Source organism: Podarcis melisellensis (genome assembly GCF_964234715.1).
Source record: "Podarcis melisellensis genome assembly, chromosome: 12".
NCBI classification, from domain to species: Eukaryota; Metazoa; Chordata; class Lepidosauria; order Squamata; family Lacertidae; genus Podarcis; species Podarcis melisellensis.
Window position 1 is genome coordinate 26230478 of NC_138544.1, and position 8885 is coordinate 26239362.

Consider the following 8885-nt stretch of genomic DNA (forward strand, 5'->3'; position numbering starts at 1 on the left):
GGAAATAGGGTTGGAGCTATTTTTGAAAAGGTAGTGCGGTATCATACACTCTGTATGGCTGGTAAATCTGGATGCATATTAAAGAGTGGCAGCTCACTGTGACCAACTCCTACACGTAGTTGACTCCACATTAAGAAACCTTTATTCAAGATTTAAAATGGCCTCCATACGACTGCTAGGGGTTCAGTCCTGCCCCACCAAATGTTATGACTGGAAAACACACCAGCCTGTTCTTATAGGCAGGTAGAGGCTACAGCTCCACTTCTCCCAGAGACCTGTAAGCAAACTTCATATCAACATAGTACTCAGAAGCAGCTCAGACAACAAAAATGTCCATGCATAACTGATTGTTTGTCTGATTACACACAAAGATTTATATCTATATACTTTGAAGACTTGTCATGTGATAAATTCCAGAGTAGTGACTGTGTTAGATTGTTGCCGCAGAAGTCTGCATGTTGTCATATGATATAGCTCAAGCAACTTTGTGAACTGTAAAGTGTTTGTAGGTTTATGTAACTTCCCTTTAGCTCCTTGTCCCTCACCCTTTCTGCCATTCCTACCTGTGTTTCGTGTTAAGCAAAATGAAAAATTTAATAGAAGCATTAATGATGAGAACAAATTAATGGCAAAGACCCAAAGAACAATAAAATGAATTCCGTGCGATCACGGGAAATCTAATCAAAGCACAGTGTCCCACACGCCTCATGGCAAGTCGCTTTCAAAAGTGACAGACATTTCAAAAGCAGTTTGGGCTGTGACGTGGAGATCGACTGCTCCAAAGAAAAAAAAATTGTTAAAAACAAAACAAAACACTGGGAAGCGTAAGCCCTTCCAAAATAAATGTGAGGGAGGTGGTTCATGATCAGCTCGCCCAATATATTTTTATTTACTTCAGAACCGCTTTGGAGAGCTCTAATTTGATTGAGGAAGTTATGCCCTCATACTTAAACCAAGCAGATTAACAGTTGAATCTTCAACACTGGTGATGACTCTGGATCCTCCATCACATTTAAGCTCAGAGGGTGCTGGATAGGTCCCAAGCCACACACTGATCTGTCCTTTAACACCTTGCTGTTGGTTCCTGTCCCCCAAGCACCTGCCACCTGAGGTAGCTGCCTCACTGTACCTAATGACCAATGGGACAAGAACGAAAATGTCTGTTTTTTTCTGTGTGATATTAAACAATACACTCACAATATCATTCCTGTTCTCTCTATTCATTTGTAAACCAAAGAATAGCAAACTAAGTGACTTAGCAGTTTTCTAATCTTGAACATCAAATGTGATATGAAATTGCTAATTACATGGCGGCAATATGTGTAATGAGCTTGGTTACGCTGCTTCTAGTTATTGCAACTGACACAAAGACTATCATTCATTCACTTTTACAAAATGACTGTAAAAGCACCACTGTGGTGTCACAATAACATCTCACTTGTTTCATGCCACTCCATCATGATGGCATCTATTTGACCATCTTAGATGGACTCAAATCTTCTGTGCTTTAAATTAGGGCTGTGGTTTGAATATTCATAGTTGATTCCTGTACTGTATTGCTGTAAGCCACCCAGAGTGGCTGTGGAAACCCAGCCAGGTGTATGGGGTATAATAATTTATGTATTATTACAGAGGTACCTCAGGTTACAAACACTTCGGTTTACAGACTCCACTAACCCAGAAGTAGTACCTCGGGTTAAGAACTTTACCTCAGGATGAGAAAATAAATTGCACGCCATCGGCCCGCCGCAGCAGGAGGCCCCATTAGCTTAAGTGGTACCTCAGGTTAAGAACAGTTTCAGGTTAAGAACAGACCTCCAGAACGAATTAAGTTTGTAACCAGAGATACCACGGTACTACTAATAAAAACTAACTGATTTATCAGAAATTTCTAACCTCAATGAGTTGGCATTATCTGAGAGTTAAGGGCACATTTGTTTATTGGCTTAAATTATTTTGCTCTGATGCCTTATGTTAGGGAATACAAAATAAAATACTAGAGATGGCTTTCCCATCTTAATAATATGTGCTTTTTTTGTCCATAATGCTGAATATCATCTCATATTTCCATGAAGATCCTGAAATTCTTGTTTCTTCATTACATTCATAGAGACATTTGCCTATTACCAGTGCCTCACCACTTTCAAATATTGTAAATAAGGCAGGCCCTGCCCTCGGGCTTTCAATCTAAAAAGCACAGCACAAAAGGAAAACAAGGTGCAGAGGGAAGAGGAAAAGAACAAGTTCATCCACCAGCTGAAAATGTAACAGTTTTTCCAGGCTAGCTGGAATGCAACAGTTCAGCTAGTCTGAAAGAATGGCTGCCACTAGGTGACAGTTGAGGTTTCAGTACACACAGGGCATCCCTAAGAACAAAGGATGTTTTCTTCTCACATTGCTTCAAATAAACCTACGCCTTCTTAGTCTGTCACTCTAGAACTGCTGTCTTGAGGGAAATCTTTAAAAGAAAGGAAACCAATGAGCCTTAAACAATCTCCCTGAGTAATCAATCAAAACATTTTTAATCCCTTAATCCCACTATTAATCAGCTAAATGTTGCAGAATTACAGTAAGAAAGTCTAGAAACACTGAGTGGCTAACAGAGAAAGAGATAAATGAATAAAGCAAGTGCGTATATCTGGCAGTAATTTGTTTTTAAGTTGTTAAAACATTTTTAGCCTCCTATTCATCAGAAAGGGGAGGGGAGGGCTCCCAGAGTGGGTTTCAAAAATCAGCAGTAAGACAGGGCCTGCCCTCAGGCTTTCAATCTAAAAGACATGACATGAAAGGAAAAAGGGATTCGGAGGAAGGAGGAAAACAGCAGACTTGGACACGAGGCTAAAGTGACAGTCTTTACAGAGTAGCTGGAATTAAACAGTACATCAGTCCAATGGAATGGCTGCCTATAGCAATGCTGACATACTGTGATTTAATATTCTCAGTTGGCTTTTCCTGCATGAATTCGGGCTTTAAAACGACAATCATTTTAATGATTATTTTTGCAATACAAAAAGGAAGAGGGGGTGCTTTTTAAACAAAACAAAACACTCCGTACTTTCAATACAAGTACCGTAATTAAGCCATCAATTTGAGAGTCAGGGTCACGGGTTCGAACTCCATGTTGGGCGAAAGATCCCTGTACTTGTGGTTGGTCCCTTCCAACTCTTCACTGATTCAAATTCTATATCCACTTACCTGGAAGTTAGTCCCAGTGAATTCAACGAGACGAGTAGACATGTTATATGCTTGTGCTGTAGATGTACAGCTCAAAGGGGTGAAAACAGGGAAGGGGAATCAGGGCCCTTCCAGATGTTGTTGGACTCCAAGTCCCATCAGCCCCAGCCAGACCCTGCCCACCCATGAGGTCGAGTGAAGTATCTCTCCCAACCCCTCCTGCACCATCACTTCCGTAGTGGGGGGGGGGGGGCAGAGGAAGGCACATTCCCGTTTTACCTCAGGGATGTTGCAAGATGTAGTCCAAAGATATCTGAAGGACCACAGATTCCCCTCTCCTGCCTTTAAAAAAAGGCAGAACAATTTTCAAGGTTTTTATTAAACAATTAAGGTCATTGGGATTTTTTTCCAAATCTGAAGCTCATCTGGAAGAAAATGTCATGTGCAGTGGAAAAAAACATATTTCCAGGTTGTAAAACAGCTTGCGCAAAAAAAACGACGCCACATCAGTGCCTGAATCCAAATGCTCCCTGGGGGTGCAGGAGCACATGAAACTCCTCTGTGCGCAACGGCGTTCTCACTCACTTTCATGAAAGGGGCAAATGCTCTTATCGTGGGGACCAGATCAAGAGCGCTGAACACACACAACTGTGGATTGAGCAAAAGGTTGTAAACATAGACAGACAGAGGACTTGAAATGGGGGGGGGGGATATGCATTGGACATTTTTATTTAGCCCCTGCTTCTTTTCTTTTTTTAAGGAGGCAGGATTTGACATTTCCCAGTAGACGAGAAAATTGTTGATTCCATGGGCATTCTTTCTTGTGTGGAGAAAGCTGCAAGAGTTGCTATCTTGAAAAATTAGAGGAAGTACTGTCAGCAGACACGGCAGTAGATCAAGGTCCCTCGTGCAATTTTCTGGAGACGTTTCAGCCCATGTCATGCATCGGAGGGCACTTGACAGCAGGCGTTTATAAAGTGTACGTACTGTGGCTTTGAAAATAGGACAATTTGATCTTCTTTATCCAGATTATATGCTCTAGGGGTCTAGGCCATGCAGCTTTTGAGAACTACATATTATAACACCCTGGCCTCAAATGAATTATGCCTTTTATTGATCATGCTGCATTGGGCTTCCTCATGTCAGTATCCAATCTACATGAAGTAATAGAGCTGAAATGAACTCCCAGAGTAGTCAGCACAAATAATCTGAACTGTGGTAGGAATTGGGGGGAGCCCAGGTCAGAGCATATTGGGGGGGGGCACCATGCAGAGTTTGGACAACTGGGAGGTGGGCCTGGCCCTCAGTTATACCTGGCAACTATCTTAAATGAAGGGCTTATGGTAATGATTTATTTACTGTTTCCAAGATCAGAGGCAACATGCCTCTAGATACCTGTTGCATACTCTCCAACATTTCTCTGATGAAAATATGCATGTCCTATTCAGTAATTAATAATAATAATAATAATAATAATAATAATAATAATAATAATAATAATAATAATTTTATTTATATCCCTCCCAACTGACTGGGTTGCTCCAGCCATGCTGGGCAGCTTCCAACATATATAAAAACATAATAAAACATTAAACATTTAAAAAAGTTTTCTCATACAAGGCTGCCTTTAGATGTCTTCTAAAGATTGCATAGTTACTTTTCTCCTTGGCTTGGGGGTCGCATAACTCCGTACCCTCCAACACTCCATAATCAAATCAGAAACCGGGACGGCTTCTGTAAATCCAGAACTGTCCCTGGAAAATAGGGAAACTTGGAGAGTCTGCTGTTGCTGGGGACCAAGACTGTTGCATCTTGTTGGCCACCCTGGGAAACATGATAGACCAACAGGGCTCTTACATTCTACACTGGAATTTTCTAAGATTACTGCGGCATGCTTACCCTTACACCTTTGTTAAGGCACAGGCATGGTTCAAATTGCATTGGTTTTACTGTATAAGGCACGCGCCTCATTTGACCGTTTTCTATAGTGTAGATGCTACATCTACACTCCCAAGACTAAGTAAAGCAAGAATGGAAAAAGGGCACATGTCCGGAGCATCAGACCCATTCTGCATAATCAGAAGCAATCTAATTACCTTGAGCACATGACAGAGCATATGCTGGAACCACATTTCATGTGATCTGCAAGAATAAAGCAAGAGGTTTTACAGGGATGTGGCTAAAAGGCTGACAGGAAAGCACTGAGTACACAAAGCAACAAGAACACAGACACTAAATCTTCTCGAGAAACCCTTTTTAAAATGTTCGCTGTAGAGCAAGAATGGGGAACATGCAGCCACCCAGATGTTGATGAATTCCAATTCCAGTTCCCATCAGCCCCAGTCCAACATCATCCGGCAGGTCATAGGTTCTTCATCCCTGCTCCAAAGTAATCGCAGTTGTAGGATCAACACCTCTGAAGTTGGTTTGTTTTCTTCCCACCCTTTCACCACCAATCAGCTTGTGTAACTGGGATGTGGCAATTTGCATGCAATATAAGAGCAATTTGGAAATACAGTGGTACCTCGGGTTACATATGCTTCAGGTTACAGACACTGCTAACCCAGAAATAGTACCTTGAGTTAAGAACTTTGCTTTAGGATGAGAACAGAAATCATGCTCTGGCAGCGCGGCGGCAGCGGGAGGCCCCATTAGCTAAAGTGGTGCTTCAGGTTAAGAACGGACCTCCGGAACGAATTAAGTTCTTAACCCGAGGTACCACTGTATGAAAGCTGGAAATTGAATATGGCATATTTCTAAGTTTGGGGCTGATGTGAGAGGCCTAACTGGGCTACCTGTTGAAGCCCACAGCCCTGCCCCTAAGTCCCTGGCCCAGATTTTCTTCTTCCTTGCTGACGTTGCCTCTGGTTTGCTTATCTTCCTTCCAGTCAGCAGAGTCTGAAGGGGGGTAGTTCATTGCACAAGTTTCTAACATGGGGCTGGGCAAGTACGCTGATTGATGGGGGTTCCCATTCCTTAGTTGAGGAACCTCTGCATGATCAACCAGCACTCTTCAGAATCAGCCAACTGCACCGTGACGTGGGAGCATAACCTGTACATGTGAAATCACACTAGATACACACTTTCTGGTAGTTTTGTGATGAGCACCTGAACATAGGAAGCTGTCTTACATGGAGGGCTCCTCCACAGTTCCACTGGTCCTGCCACTTTCCCCTGATGAAAGCTGCTGTTTAGCGCAGAATTGGAGCAAGAGTCAATCGGGTTTTCTCTGAATTGACTTCTACTCCAATTTAGCACTAAAGAGCACCTCTCTTCCTTGACATTTATTACTCAGTGAGGCCAGCACAGCTGCTAATATTTTAATCTATCTGGGTTTGTAACATTCTGCTAGTACGGCTGGGCTAACTCAAAAAGGACCAGGCTATGTTCCTGGAGGCGGGTGATGGTGATGAATGAGACAGGTCCATTCATTGTTCACATTCACTGACCAATTTCATTCTGGATTGCCTTTTAATAAAGTCTGAAGAATGGAAGGAAATGATGGTAGCAGGTAAGCGAATCCTTGTGACATGTGAGTCAAGGCTTGGGAATGCTAATTAGCCCAGATTAATAAATGCCTTGGGCAGCCTGACCACATGGAACTAAAGTAGTCCTGGCAATGCCATTGTTGGATTCTATTTGCCAAACCTTCTGGAAAGAACTATTTTTATCATACAGACGGGCCTGGCCTGTCAAAGGACATATGCTGGATGAGGCCAATGGCCTACCTAGTCCAGTATTCTGTTCTCACAGTGGCCAAACAGTTGCCTACGGGGAGCCTGAAAGCAGGACCTGAGCTCAGCAGCATCAATGGCCTTGCATTTACCCCATCTGTAAGCTTGCCAGCATGGCACTGCCAACATGCTACAACAGCGCTTAATGCACTTACGGAATCAGCTGCCACCACAAGCACCCCACCCCCCAAGTGTAAGCATTGCTTTGGCAAAGTCATAGATCTGGTTGCTGGACTCTAAGAAGCAGATAAGCTTTCTGCTCCACAGTTATTTTGAAAAGCAACAGAGCACTAGAAGTATCTATTGCACACAGCGGGAATACAAGGGAGAATGCACTGTGGAAGGCAAACCTAATTGCTTTTATTGACAATTACTTTATGACCGAAGGGAAAGGGGCAATTAGACTCCTCATGTCTGTAGTAAAGCATTCCTTGTAGCGTTTTGGATATCAACATTGAGAGGGGGTATTGATATCTAAATTAATGGCCCGAGTTTATAAATTGCCCTGTGCTTTTATTTCAAGAGGGAACAGCAGCTAAGTAGATCTGCAAAGGATAAAGAGATTAATTAATTACAGTATCGGTCTTTGGGGATTTCCAAAGCTTTTCTGTAAACATGCCTTCAGACAAAAAGGCCAGTTTGCTTACGGCTATGTGGAGTTGGCAAGGAAGGGTGGACTCCTTCAACAAAAGAAGATATAGGCATGCTCTCAAGGCAGCCTAGGGAACCATGAGCTGCATTCTTTTCTGGCCAACCTTCTAGGAACCAGAGGCCAGTGTGGACAGAGCAGGAAATGCTTATGTTAATTTTGTACAGCAGGCAAATTTCTACAAAAACGTACCTATCAGACGTTATATCAGAGCAGGGGAACCTTCGGCCCCTTGGACGTTGCTGAATTCCAGCTTCCATCATTTCTGACCATTGGACATGCCAGCTGAGAATGATGGGAGCTGGAGCCCAGCAACATGGGGAGAGCTCTGCGGCTTCCCTAGCCCTGCCTCCCTTAGATGTTCAGGACAGAATCAGTGTGCCTGCTAAACATCAAACCATTCTAAATTTGACCTACATTGGTGAAAAATCAATGACTCTCACATTCTATAATTCAAAGAAAGTAGTGATCATAATCACATGAAACTAGTCTGAGACGTGAGGACACATAACTATTTTTCACCTCATTCCTCCCCACTCCCCCCACCCGTAGTAGTTGAAAGCATAGTATTCAGGGTGGCATACTATGGGGTCATTATGGGACGCGGGTGGCACTGTGGTCTAAACCACTGAGCCTCTTGGGCTTGCCGATTGGAAGGTTGGCGGTTCAAATCCCTGTGACAGGATGAGCTCTTGTTGCTCTGTCCCAGCGCCTGCCAACCTAGCAGTTCAAAAGCATGCCAATGCAAGTAGATAAATAGCCACCACTGTGACGGGAAGGTAAACGGCATTTCCATGCACTCTGGCTTCTGTCACGGTGTCCCGTTGTGCCAGAAGTGGTTTAGTCATGTTGGCCACATGACCTGGAAAGTTGTCTGTGGACAAACACTGGCTCTCTCGGCCTGAAAGCGAGATGAGCGCTGCAACCCCATAGTCGCCTCGGGACTTAACCGTCCAGGGGTCCTTTACCTATTTACCTTTACTATGGGGTCATGCATTTCTATTAAAACGTCTCTAAACCAGCTGGATAGCTATCAATTAAATTTTCATTTTCAGTATAAAATGAATGCACGGAAATAAAAGACCTGCTCTCACTCTCTTTTTAAAAAATCATCGGTTTACATAATGTTTTCCCTTCATGCGAAAGTTACTGACCCTTTGCAACTACGCATTATTTACATTCACATGGGCAGGCAAAGGAGGGTGGCTGGTTATGCCCACGATTTTGGCAGCTTTTGCACACAGCTCAGCTATTGACGCTGGATGAAAAGGTAAGAGGTGGGGCACCATGTGCGAAGCGAAGCAGGGATCCGAAGTTCAAACTGATCT